Source organism: Rhinopithecus bieti, unplaced genomic scaffold, assembly GCF_001698545.2.
Source record: "Rhinopithecus bieti isolate Rb0 unplaced genomic scaffold, ASM169854v2 scaffold_35609, whole genome shotgun sequence".
Taxonomy (NCBI): domain Eukaryota; kingdom Metazoa; phylum Chordata; class Mammalia; order Primates; family Cercopithecidae; genus Rhinopithecus; species Rhinopithecus bieti.
In genome coordinates this window covers 689,236-703,639 of record NW_016815004.1, presented here as the reverse complement: position 1 = coordinate 703,639, position 14,404 = coordinate 689,236, and the positions used below count along the sequence as shown (strand labels likewise).

Here is a 14,404-nt window from a genome sequence, read left to right as displayed (position 1 = left end):
AACAAAGATAAGTCAGAAGAATAGAATAGAGGGCTCAGAAATAGACCCAGTACGTGTGGATATTTGATATTTAATAAAAATGGTATTTCAGTTAAAAGGAGAAAAGATGGGTTACTTTAAAAATGGTGCTGATCCAACATCCTGTTAATCTGGAAAAAAGTATTAATATATTGAGATAAGTTCCAGATTGATTAAAGAAAAGAAAAAAGAAATAATAGATTTTATATACATACAAACATCCTTCAAGTTGTTGATTAACCAAGATAGGACCTAGAAGTTATAAAGGACAAGACACACATAATTTCAAAATCTGTGTGACAGATGATTAAATTTAAATCAAAAGAAAATGAATGCTGTGCTTTAATGAAAAATTCTAAAAAGGGAATGATAAATTAGGGGAAATTATTTATTTGAAACACATGACAGAGAAGATTTGGACTATACAAAAGTGCTTACAAATGAATAAAACATAAATAACCAAAAAGAAACAACGGGCAAAAGAGATTTGCAGAAAAGACCAAATGGCCAATAAACATGAAATTACGCTCAACCTTGCTGGGAGTAAGGGACATGCAAATAAAATAACAACAATATATAATGTCATAGCCATTAGACTAGCAAAAATCAACAGTGAAAATTGCTGCTGAAAAGGTTGGGGGAGAGGAGTACTCTCATATATGTGGAAATGTTCATTGTTTCAGTCTTTCAAAAATGTAATCTGGTATTATCCATTGTAATTAAAAATACATTTACCTATCCCATCATAGGAATCTATCCCATGGAAATAAAATCACTACTAGGTAAGGTATGCACACAGTTACGTTTATTGCATCATCGTTTGTACTAATGGAAGACTGGAGACAGAGTGCCCCTCAGTAGACAAATGGCTCAATATACTGTATTATGGCACACTCATATCATTAGTATCATACAGCCATTAAAAGAAATCAATTTGGTTCTTATTAAGGACTTCCCCTGAGCTAGGCCCTCTTTTGATCCTCACCACAACCTTATGTGGTAGGTGGTAATAATTTTACCGGACAGGAAACTAAAGCACAGAGAGTTTTTGAAAACGTACCCAAGGCCTCACAGAACTACATTCAAAATCTCTCCATTTTCTCTTTATGCCAGTTGAAAATAAGATCACATTATTATAAAACAAATGACTTCCTAAACTTGTACACACACACACGCGCACACACACATACATACACATCACAGGATGCTATATATCTAGAGTAGGTTTGTACTCCAGAAAAGAAGGTTAAATATTAGGTTTTAACATTTTACTTTTGGAAGAACTACATTTACTCTTCATGGTAAAAAAAATGATGGATATAATTTCATAAAGCTTTGTATAAAGGAATGACCACTTTTCATGATTATCTGATGGGGATGGATTCTATATAATTTTATTTTACTTTTGTTGTTAATTACTTAATTGTTTTTTTTTAATGAGCATAGATAATTGAGGAAAGGGGAGACTATACCCATTGTGGGAAAAATTTATATTAATGGGGACATAATAATGATAATTTTATAACTTCGCCTTAAGACTATGTCTCCCATGTCTCTAGAACTTAAAACAAATTAATGCTGACAAGAAAAGGTTTCATTATTACATATAAGACTTAAAATGAAATGCTCCAAACATCAGGTTTTGAAAGCAGGGTTTTTTAGCAGAAGTAACATTTAATCTACATTTTAGTGTATGCAGACCTCTCAAACAAGCAGTTTCCTTTAAAAAATTGGTGATATATTTCTCACATTAACAAATTTGAAGTAAATTTAACAGTGTGTTTAACCTATTGAATAGGAAATGGTAAGAATTTGTATATAGATTCTATGCAAATATTTATATACTTTAAATGAATTTTTCCATAAACAAGCTGTATTTACATTACTTTTAATGATATTGATTACATTGTAAATTTCTGAGGGGATTCATAGTATCATGTTATCATTTAAGATATTTTTTTCTTTTTTGATTCTGTTCTCCCTGGCTATCATCACCTTGGCATTATGCAGACCCTGTGGGGGAGAGAAATAGTGGACCCAGGTCCCAGAGTTCTCTCTGAATGGCAAAGCATGCGTAAGAGGCAGATCTAAAAGTGATGAGGCAGAGCAGATATGATCACAGGGCAGAAGCCTCACAGAAGCAGGGGAAACATTCCTGTTTGGAGTCAGGAGTGGGCAGGAGAATTTCTGTTGCTATCCATTTTGGAGAGAAGGCTGCAGGAGAAGGGCTGTCCTCAGGGGAGGCCCAGGATTCCTGTAGAACCTGGAGATGAAGAGACTTCTAAGACAAGATGAGGATGTAGGAAGTTGATTAGCAAGGGATTAGGATTCCAAAGGCTGCAGTGGAAGGATAATATTGGGAGTTACCAAAGCTGAGAAAATAGAGAAGGGTGTAGGGAACTAGACAAGGTAGGAGGTCTAAGCTGGGATTAGGCACTTGCCTTTCACCCTGTAAAGGAAAGTTATGATTACCACCGACTGGCCTCCACCCAACTGTGTACAAATGATAATGGTGCCATAACTGCCTAAGGGTCCCAGGCACTTGGACCTGCCTCCAGTATTTGTTATATGGGCACGGTGACAGCAGTGGAGCAGAAGGGCAAAGTCTCCCAGGAGGCTCACTAGAGTTCTGGGTTGATGAGTACTGTTGTGCTGAGCCTTTGTATTCTCACTGTCTATATAATCACTTACAATGATGATTTCGTGAATATAAAACATCTACTCTCTACTTACAAGTTAAACTCTTTAGACTCAATTTCTGGGGATTTTTGGTTTTCTTCCCTGAATTCAGGATGTGCCCTACTTCAACTTGGGATGTGGACTGCTAGAGTGTCGTGGTTCTGTCATACTTGGCTGTGAGTGAAACTCATTTCTTTGAGCTCCCTTTGTTTTGTGAAGCTCAGTGTTCCCAGTTCTCTCGTCCCTAAGGTCCCTGGCTGATGACTGCTTCATAACCACATTCTTCTAGCCAACATGATGTAAACCAACAAAGCTTGCCAGTAACTCTGTGATCTCTGAGAGATCACTTTAAGAAAAAAGGCTAAATTCATTGACTCATAAAACCAGTCTTTTTGGCATACATGGAAGCCAATGAAGAAAGTATGTGAAAAGACAAGTTGCAACAATCTGTTCTTAAGAGCCATTGTTGGCCCCTTCTAAATGTCTGTTCTTTTAACTTTTGAAACTGCTGTCTTTGTATCTGAAAACATTAAGCTATTATGAACTAGAATTTGCCAATGCCAAATTGAAAGCAATTTTATGAGTTTAAAATGTCATTGCCAATAAAACATCATCAAATACTTTCTTTTAGTATTTCAGTGTAGAGTTGAAACATTTCTTTAGATCCAGCAGGGGAAGTTCATTTTTGAAGATATAAGTTATGAGAATTTAAGAGGGACAATCAGGACCTAGTTGAGGTTTTCATGGATCTAGTTTCGATGTGACTTTCAATCTTAGGTGATTTTGATCTTTTCTATTTCTTAAGTTGCTTTGCAAACAGCTACATATTTAATGGTCTCAGAGTTCGTAAATAACATGGTCATTTATGGGCTGCTATTTGACATTATTCTAATATCCCCAAACTCTGCTCCTATCTGATTTTCCTACCTGTCTGGTTGGCACTAGGCTTAGAATAAGATTTTTTTTTAACCATGGTCATAGTAATATTCGTCCATGTTTCTCTGTAGTGATCCCTATATCAAAATGCCAAACCCAAATATTAGTCTCTTGGCCTTTTGCTTATAGTTCTTATGAAAATTGCATAGCTCATCTGTGCTAAAATGGTAGACTTTAAAATTTATTTTCTCCCATGAGGTTTATAAAACATGACTAAATGAAACTCGTGTTTTAACTCATGGAATGGGAAACAAATTGGAATATTGGGATATACTTCTTTCCCATTTAATGAAAGTATGACTAGACTTTTGACCTACACTGATTCAGGAAAGTGATGTTAAGGCAAAACGTTTTAGGTAATTAACTCTCTTTCTTCATTTGTGATTTTTTTTTTAAAAAAGAAGAAACTTTGAAAAATTAAAGACGGATACTAAATATTAACTATAAAAGGATTTCAGTATGAGGGATAAGAAATGTTTGAAAGATTCCAAGACAGATAAAGTATAAGAATTGCATGGATAAGTAACTTTTAATTCATAATATAACAGTGACATTTTCTTATTTACATTTACATGAAAGTCTAATCATACTTGCTTTAAATGAAATCTAATTGAGTACTTACAGATGAAGAACACTAAATGTAACTTTATATTTGGTCTTAGATGATTCATTAGAAAATCCTTGATTTATAGATAAGCAAACTGTCTCTAAGAGACTGGAGCATTTTTTAAAGCTCCCCAATATTTTAGGGCCAAAACCGGTTTCAACTCAGTTCTCTGGATTATTAGATATCATTAAATTAAACTTGTTAAAATAAAATATACATAGTGGAAAGAGAATTCCATGAATTGCAGTAAGGTCTTTGTGCTGGTGCTTGAAGAAAGACCTCATGCTAGGAAATTCTTGCCTTCAGAAATTACCAATATGTCACTTCCTACAGTGACATATTAATTTGTCACTTTATTTGCCTTAATCAGTCCTACATGGATGGTCCAGTAGGCCTGAACTCAGAATGTAGTTTATACCAGTTTTTAAAAGGCATTTCTTTACCCTATCAAGTAGCACACCTATTAATAGGCATCTAAAATCATACCAAATTTATTTTCCATAAGCAACACATCCCAGCTTCTCAGACCTACATTCTAAACAAGTAGCAAGTAAGTAGACTCTAGGTATAACCATTCCATTATTTACTATTGTCATGTCATCTTATAGAGAGATCTCTTAGACTCAACATAAAATATCCTTATTTTTTATTTTTGTTGATCTTTCATCAGCCTTTGACTCCTGGCTTAGAAATCAGTTATAAGACAAAATGCAGTAGCTCAGTATTGATCCCCCATTACAGATGCTTATGCAGAAGCAGGAACTGAGCAGTAGAAGTATTCTCTTGTTGGATAAGAAAATATTTGCCAGTTCATTAAAATAGGAATGTGTTCCGGACTTACTTTTGGATAAACAAGTTGCATTCACTTTTTTCCCTGTCAGCCACCAAAAAGCAAAGACCTATATTCAGATGATATGAGTTTATTATCTGGAACTAGGAGTGACTTAGAGACTACTGGTTCTATTCTCTAATCACTGCCAGAAAGAAGAAAATGGCTTCAGATCAACTATCCTAAAGTCAAGGTGTTTATTTTTGGTAGACATTTCACCTAGTTTATAATTGACATCTCTATTAATCAAATTTCCTCAAAGTAATTGTGACCTAGGATGCTCCTTTCTGGTGCAAAGGACATGACATTTAAATCCAGAGAATACCTCTGGATTAAGATGATTATGTGAGCAAACGTGTTTTCTTCTCATAATTTTACCCTTACCTTCTTTATGACTAGTAGAGTAGAAGATTCATAAGCAAGATTAACTAGGATAGCTTAAAAGAAATAGAGAAGTTATTATCTTGTAAATATGAGTAATTTTACAATTCTAATACAGTAATATTTTANAGAAAATGGCTTCAGATCAACTATCCTAAAGTCAAGGTGTTTATTTTTGGTAGACATTTCACCTAGTTTATAATTGACATCTCTATTAATCAAATTTCCTCAAAGTAATTGTGACCTAGGATGCTCCTTTCTGGTGCAAAGGACATGACATTTAAATCCAGAGAATACCTCTGGATTAAGATGATTATGTGAGCAAACGTGTTTTCTTCTCATAATTTTACCCTTACCTTCTTTATGACTAGTAGAGTAGAAGATTCATAAGCAAGATTAACTAGGATAGCTTAAAAGAAATAGAGAAGTTATTATCTTGTAAATATGAGTAATTTTAAAATTCTAATACAGTAATATTTTAAATTGCTTATACACATATTGATTTTATCACTTTCTGTTTAAGCAGAATATTCTTTTCCCCAGCCACTCTCGGTAATAGTAGTCTAAATTGGGGAAAAACAGAGTTAAAATCTTTTGAAGCAAAACAAGGCCCAAAATAATGTTGAATATATACAGAAGAGAAGCTTGTAATTAAAAGTCAATGTAAAGAAGCTTTGGGGGAAAAGTAGAATTGCGAACAGTGCCACAAAAACAATACCGTGCTTCTCACAAAAGAGAGAAGCAAATTCTACTGTAATCTCTGCTACTACATTTATGACTATTGAGGTAAGGCAATAAGGATTTATTTCTTTTGTGTTCTCCATAAGTAAAACTAGAATGATAATATTCCCATATTTCCTTAATAAAATACCAGGAAAATACTAAGCTGCTTATTTAAGAGCCTTATTTAAGGTTTAACAATAATAATTACAATTCAAATTTAAGCTCCGATGGACATATCAGAGGATTCCTTTGTAGTTTTCTTATTTAAGACATTGAGCACATGGAAGCAATTTTTTGATATTTTAACAAGAATATTTCTTGCCTGGAAAAAAATGAAGGTAAATTTATAGCTGAGAAATTATATATTTGTCTAGATATTTGAGAGTAAATCTATTTTTCATATTCTACCCAAAATAAAAGAATAAAAGTTCTTATATAAGCAAATACTATTAAAAAGCAAGTGGAGTGCATTATACTAAATATGGATAAGCCTGTTTCAGGATTGACCTCGCCAGATTATTGGATCATCTTGATGTAAACATTATGCAACCGATGTGTTTCTTGACTTTATAGTTGTAGAAATTAGATTTTTATTAGATCATCCAGGAGATACCAAGTCCTATAAAATGGAGTCTTGCCCTGTGATTTACAAATCTGAGATCTTAGCCTGAAATTCATAGTACTTCCTAATATATTTACAACTTCCTTTAGTTTTCATCTATTTAACAGATATATCTTGAGTTTCCACTGATTACCAGGCACTCAACTAGGAACTGGGAATACTTAAAATACATCATTTCTGCCATTTGAGTGAGGATACTAAATACAAACAATTTATTATAATTATTTATTGTTATTGATACATACATAAAATGTAGTAGGAAGATAGAGGAAAGATCTAAATCAATGACTTAGTATAACTAGGCCCTTTACTACTAGCTGAATGACTCATTTCCCCATTTTCCAGAAAGAATATGCATGAATTTTAACAATAACATTATACTAAGTTCCATGTACTCATATGTTTGCATTGTATAAGTTTTTAAACCAGTGATTTTAGGATTCAGATTGCATCTATTAAATCTTTTTCAGCCTTCACTTAGAAAGGGAGCATGAGAAGCACTGAAAAGCAAGGCACTGTGCTCTACACAGAAACCGTATATTGGGCTCACAGCTACTGAATGAGACTGACTGGTGGAGACAGTTTAGTGAACCTGGTAACTTCAGGGTTTTTTTTCTTACTTTTAACTGCAAGACAGAATAGGTTAATTGGTGATTTCTAGTGAAAAAATTTCATTTAAAATTGTTTTGTCTCCTTACAAGATATCTATTTGAAAAGTCCTGCAATTCAATAGGAAGAAAAGGCTTTACTATAGTGTGATAAATGTATGCGTCTTAAAAATAAAGGCAAATCGGTCAGATGTATTGGCCCATGCCTGTTATCCCAGCACTTTGAGAAGCTGAGGCGGGCAGATCACTTGAGCTCAGAAATTTGAGACCAGCCTAGGAAACATGGTGAAACCCTGTCTCTATTAAAAATACAAAAAACTAGCTGTGCATGTTGGCACTATGGTCCCAGCTACTGGGGCAGCTGAGGTGGGAGGATTGCTTGAGCCGTGGGGTGGAGGTTGCAGTGAACCATGATTGCATCACTGTACTGCAGCCTGGGCAACAGAGCCAGACTCTGTCTCAAATTAATTAATTAATTAATGGCAAATAAAATTTATTTGTGATTTATTTAGAATATTGGTACTTGAAAATAAATTTTTTCAGTGATTCAATCTACCATAAATGTTTAATAATTCTTCAGTTAAGAATTATTTAGCCATTTTCAAATATATTTAATCAGATATTTTGAGGAATGCTATTAGTTCTCAGATGGGCAGATTTTGGAATATACAAAGTATGGAAAAACTTTCATAGGATAAAAAAGAATAAAAATAAAACGTACATTCCTTGAGTGCACAATATTTGCCAGATATTCTAATGTTAGCAGGCATTTCCAGTTTGGGAACTATTATAAATACAGATGTTATGGATAGTCTTACCTCTCAGAGTACATGTGCACGATATTTGTTGGTTATACATCTGAAAATTATCATTTCTAAGTCACATCATAGGTATGTATTAGCTTTAGGTGATAATACTAAGCATTTCCCAAAGTGGTTGCCCCAAGTTTTCCTCTCATTTACGGTATAAAAAAATTCCAGAAGCATTTATTTCATCTTATAAGAGCCAGAACCCTGATTATATTATTAGCATTAGAATTAAATTTAAAAAGTTAAGCCAAATAGAGACCAGGCCTGGTGGCTCACACCTGTAATCCCAGCACTTTAGGAGGCTGAGGCAGGTGGATCACTTGAGGTCAGGAGTTCGAGACCAGCCTGGCAAACGTGGTGAAACTCCATCTCTACTAAAAATACAAAAATTGGCTGGGCATGGTGGTGGGTGCCTCTACTCTCAGCTACTTGGGAGGCTGAGTCAGGAGGATCACTTAAATCTGGAAGGCAGAGGTTGCAGTGAGCTGAGATCCTGCCACTGTACTCCAGCCTAGACAACAGAACAAGACTCAATCTCCAAAACAATACAAAATGAAACAAAACAAAAACTAAAACCAAATAGAATTTCAAGAAACAAAAAAAAAAACAGTAACAAAAATTAACCCAAAGCATGACCTAAGTTGAGAATCAGACATAGCTGAAGACAATTTATAGAACTTTCAATTTACAGAAATTATTCAATATGCAGCACAAAGATATAAAGATGGAAAATGTGAGCAATTAAGAGACACTGAAGGTAGAATGGGAAGGTCCAACATATGTCAGAGAGAAGTTCCAGGAGGAGAGAATGGGGGGAAGCAATAGTCAAAGAGATAATAGCTGAACAGTATTTATGTTAGATGATAGACATTAATCCTCAGATTTAAGGAACTCAGCAGATTCCAAACAGAATAATTAAACACCCATACCTACACATAAAATTTTAGAGCACCAAATATAAGAAAGAATATTAAAGAAACTATAAAGATTACCTACAAAGGAATTGAAGGAATGGAATAATATATTCAAAGAGCCAAGGGAACATTCCTATTGGTCTAGGCTTGAAAACCCAGCTAAAATATTTCAGAAAGAATGTCAAAGAAAGTTGTGTTTAGAAAAAGAGTGAGTTGGCTGGGCGCGGTGGCTCAAGCCTGTAATCCCAGCACTTTGGGAGGCCGAGACGGGCGGATCACGAGGTCAGGAGATTGAGACCATCCTGGCTAACACGGTGAAACCCCGTCTCTACTAAAAAATACAAAAAACTAGCCGGGCGAGGTGGCGGGCGCCTGTAGTCCCAGCTACTCGGGAGGCTGAGGCAGGAGAATGGCGTAAACCTGGAAGGCGGAGCTTGCAGTGAGCTGAGATCCGGCCACTGCACTCCAGCCTGGGCGACAGAGCGAGACTCCGTCTCAAAAAAAAAAAAAAAAAAAAAAAAAAGAAAAAGAGTGAGTTTACCACTTAGATCTTGACAGAAAGATTACTAAAGAATGTACTAACTGCAGAAGTAACTTAAATCTAGAACAAAGGAATATTATATAAGAAGCACTGGTGAACAAAGAAATTAATATTATAAGTGAAAAAGAGAAACATGCAAAGCAGTTATTTAAAATATGAGAAAATAAAATGAGCAATGTAATGCTGATAGACTTTAAAACTTAGGGAAAATGGGAAATCTTCTGGAAAAATACAGATTTCCAAAACTGACCCAGCAAGTATGAAACTTGAATATGTGAAGGAATAAAAAAAAAAAAGAAAAAAATCCACTTTTCTTTTTTTTTTTTTTTTGCTGAGGTCTGCTACACTTTTGCAAAACAGATTGTTCCTATCTTATATAACCTGTTCCAAAGACTAAAATAAATGAAGTGCTTTCCAACTTATTTTACAAAACCATTATAACATTAATACCAATACAGGATAACTGTTTAAAAACTATAGGCTGATATCACTCATGAACATCATACAAAAATAAGAAAATACATATGCAAACCAAATCCTGCAATGTATTAAAAAGAATTACAACCAAGTTTGGTTTATTCTAGAAATGAATAAATGGTTTAGCATTTGAAAATCTATATAAGTTATCACATTAACAGATCTAAGTAGAGTAGCCATTTGCTTATCTCTACAGATGGAAAAAAGCATTTAAAAATCACCCATTCATAAAAAATATCTTAGGAAACTAGGAATAGAATAGGACTTCCTTAATCTGATTTTCTTAACTGCCAAATCCTACAACAAACATTGTAGTAAAACATAGAAATATTCCCTTTAAAAGCAGGAACAAAAATAATTCTGCCATTGCTACTACTATGCAATTATAGCCAGCAAAAAAAGAAAAGAAAAGAAAAATGAATGACATGAGGGCTAGAAAGGAAAGACCAATTATTTATTTGATGGAACATTGTCTACATCGAAAATTTTTAAATTACAGATGATGTATTAGAATTATTGAAAGTTCAGCAAGTTTGGATACCATCCAAAATATAAGAAAAATATAGGGTATTAGTTTGTTTTTCACACTGCTGATAAAGACATATGCGAGACAGGGCAATTTACAAAAGAAACAGGTTTATTGGACTTACAGTTCCATGTGACTGGGAAGGCCTCACAACCATAGTGGAAGGTGAAAGGCACGTCTCTCATGGTGGCAGACAAGAAAAGAGAGCTTGTGTAGGGAAACTCCCCTTTTTAAAACCATCAGTACTCATGAGATGTATCACGAGAACAGCACAGGAAAGACCTGCCCCCATGTTTCAATGACCTACCACTGGGTCCCTTCCACAACACGTGGGAATTCAAGGTGAAATTTGGGTAGAGACACAGCTAAAGCACATCATTCTGCCCCTGGCCCCTCCAAAATCTCATGTTCTCACATTTCAAAACCAATCATGACTTCCCAGCAGTCCCCCAGAGTCTTAACTCATTTCAGCATTAATTCAAAAGTCTACAGTCAATAGTCTCATCTGAGACAAGGCAAGTCCCTTCTGCTTCTGAGCCTGTAAAATAAAAAACAAGTTAGTTACTTCCTAGATACAATGAGGGTAAAGGCATTGGGTAAATACAGCTGTTCCAAATGGGAGAAGTTAGTTGAAACAAAGGGGCTACCGACCCCATGCAAGTCCAAAATCCAACAGGGCAGTCAAATCTTAAAGCTCCAAAATGAACTCCTCTGACTCCATGTCTCACATGCAGGACATGCTAATGCAAAAACTGAGTTCCCATGGTCTTAGGCAGCTCCGCCTCTGTGGCTTTGCAGGGTACAGCCTCCCTCCCAGCTGCTTTCATGGGCTGGCATTGAGTGTATGCAGCTTTTCCAGGTACACTGTGCAAGCTGTCAGCAGATCTACTATTATGGTGTCTGGAGGACGGTGGTCCTCTTCTCACAGCTCCACCAGGTGCTGCCCCAGTAGGGACTCTGTGTGAGGGCTGCAACCCCATATTTCCCTTCCACACTTCCCTAGCAGAGGTTCTCCATGAGGGCCCTGCCCCTGCAGCAAACTTCTGCCTGGACATCCAGGTGTTTCCATACATCTTCTGAAATCTAGGTGGAGGTTCTTAAACCTCAATTCTTAACTTCTTTGCACCCACAGGCTCAACACCATGTGGAAGCTGCCAAGGCTTGGGGCTTCCACCCTCTGAAGCAACAGCCCTAGCTATACCTTAGCCCCTTTTAGTCATGGCTGCAGTGGCTGGAACGCAGGGAACCAAGTTCCCAGACTGCACACAGCATGGGTCGCCTGGGCCTGCCCCACAAAACTATGTTTTCCTCCTAGGCCTCTGGGCCTGTGATAGGAGGGTCTGTCGTGAAGACCTCTGACATGCCCTGGAGACATCCCACCCCCACCCCTCCACTGCCCTCCCCACCCTGTTGTCTTGGGGATTATCATTTGGCTCCTCATTACTTATACAAATTTCTGAAGCTGGCTTGAATTTCTCCTCAGAAAATGGAGTTCTCTTTTCTATCGCACTGTCAAGCTGCAAATTTTCTGAACTTTTATGCTCTGCTTCCCTCATAAAACTGAATGCTTTTAACAGCACCCAAGTCACCTCTTGAATGCTTTGCTGCTTAGAAATTTCTTCCACCAGGGATCCTAAATCATCTCTTTCAAGTTCAAAGTTCCACAGATCTCTAGGGCAGGGGCAAAATGTCACCAGTCTCTTTGCTAAAACCTAACAAGAGTCACTTTTGCTCCAGTTCCCAACAAGTTCTTCATCTCCATCTGAGACCACTTCAGCCTGGATTTCATTGTCGGTATCATTATCAGTATTTTTGGTCAAAGCCATTCAACAAGTCTCTAGGAGTTTCAAACTTTCCCACATTTTCCTGTCTTCTTCTGAGCCCTCCAAACTGTTTCAAACTCTGCCTGTTACTCAGTTCCAAAGTTGCTTCCACATTTTCAGGTATCTTTTCAGCAGTGCCCTACTCTACTGGTACCAATTTACTGTATTAGTCCATTTTCATGCTGCTGATAAAGACATATGTGAGATTGGGCAATTTACAAAAGGAAGAGGTTTATTGGAGTTACAGTTCCACATGACTGGGAAGGCCTCACAATCATGGCAGAAGGTGAAAGGCATATCTTACATGATAGCAGACAAAAGAAAAGAGAGCTTGTCCAGGGAAGCTGGACAAGGGAAGGCCTTTTCAAGACCATCAGATCTCATGAGACTTATTCACTGTCAGGAGAAGAGCACAGGAAAGACCTGCCCCCATGATTCAGTTACCTCCCACCGAGTCCCTTCCACAACACATGAGAATTCAAGATGAGATTTGGTGGGGACACAGCGAAACCATATCATATAGCATTGCTGTATAGTCTCTTGTATCCTGCAGCTCAAGCTCCTGAGGTGCTCTGAATGTGAGGGACTATCTCACTAAGAGCATGAGGCACTCTGATAAAGATATGGAAGATTAGGGCCTGACCTTCTCAGTTTCACTGATAGCAGAGTAACTAACACTTGCTGTGATTTATAAGATAGAGAAAAGGTCCAAAATTTGACATTAGAGAATTAGGTAGCCAGGCTTCTTATGAACAAATAACAGGGAAGCCACGTTGGATATTTGCATTTCCTATTCCACCACATTTTAGGAGAAGATGTTTAAGCATTATGAAATATGATCAGCTACTCCCTCAGTGAGGTAATATGCATTTGCCTTTGGGGACTTGGGTTAGCATGACTCAACGTGGTAACACTGATTAGGCTTAGGTGGTTTGGGCTTAAGATACAGCATATTAGCTGGATGCTTAAGAGTAGAACAAATGGCTTTAAGTGGTAAGACTTATCAGATGTGATTCTGTGGGAGAAATATTAATAGCCTTAAACTGGTACAGGTTGTTTTCAAATTAAGCCTGCCAAGACACTTGTTTGTCCTTGAAGAAGAGAACATAAGCAGATAGGAGCTGTTCAAATGTATTTTTGCAATTAAAAGTAATGGCAAAAACAGCAATTACTTCTGCACCAACCTAATGTAACAAAAATACCACAGACTGGGTGGCCTTAAACAACAGAAACTTATGTCCAGGTTCTGCAGGATGGGAAGTCGAGATCATGGGCGACAGCATGATTGGGTTCTAGTGAGGGCTGTCAAGGAGCCAGGGCAAGCAGGCTGTCTGATTTCTGTTTTTATAGGGGTGCTAATTCCATCCTGAGGGCTTCACCCTCATGACCTAATTGCCTCCTAAAGTCCCCATCTCTAAATATGATCACATAGGGTTTCAACATATGAATTTGGGAGCAGGGCGGAACACAAACACTTAGGCCATCATAGACTTACAAGGCTGATTCCTAGCTGAGTTATTATGATCAGATGTGGTATAGATTTTCTCCGTCAGTGGCATATTGCCAGGAACATCAACTTTGGAACTGGGAAGAGACATACTTAGCTCTCTGAACTGTTTTTTCATTTTTTATATATGCATATATTATTACCTGTTTTTCATGGTTTCGGGTTTTTGCTGTTGGGGATTCAATCCAAGCAATGTTAGTTTCCTTATGTTTCTGTCTCCTCACCTGCTGCCTCCCATCCCCCATCCCAACCAGGACCCAAAGACGGACTATGTCATATTGATGGGTTTTACTTTTGCTCTTAGAAAAGAGAAGATAACTGATATTAATCATAGAAATTCCTATGAAGCTTTTTTTTTCAATGAGACAGCAGCCTAATTGTTCACATGTAATCTCAAATTGGGA

General features: G+C 36.7%; 1 protein-coding gene across 2 annotated transcripts in view; it reads left to right on the top strand.

Annotated features, from left to right (window-relative positions):
* The window catches only part of AKAP19 (A-kinase anchoring protein 19), a 64,949-nt gene that overhangs the window by 17,262 nt on the left and 33,283 nt on the right, over positions 1 to 14,404 (top strand). Inside the window, exon 2 of one of the 2 annotated variants that reach the window (XM_017852925.1) lies at positions 7,266 to 7,390. The exons of the other annotated variant lie outside the window; for it this stretch is intronic. The gene's annotated coding sequence lies outside the window, so the exon portion shown is untranslated. The remainder of the gene's footprint in view (positions 1 to 7,265; positions 7,391 to 14,404) is intronic. 2 annotated transcript variants of the gene reach the window in all.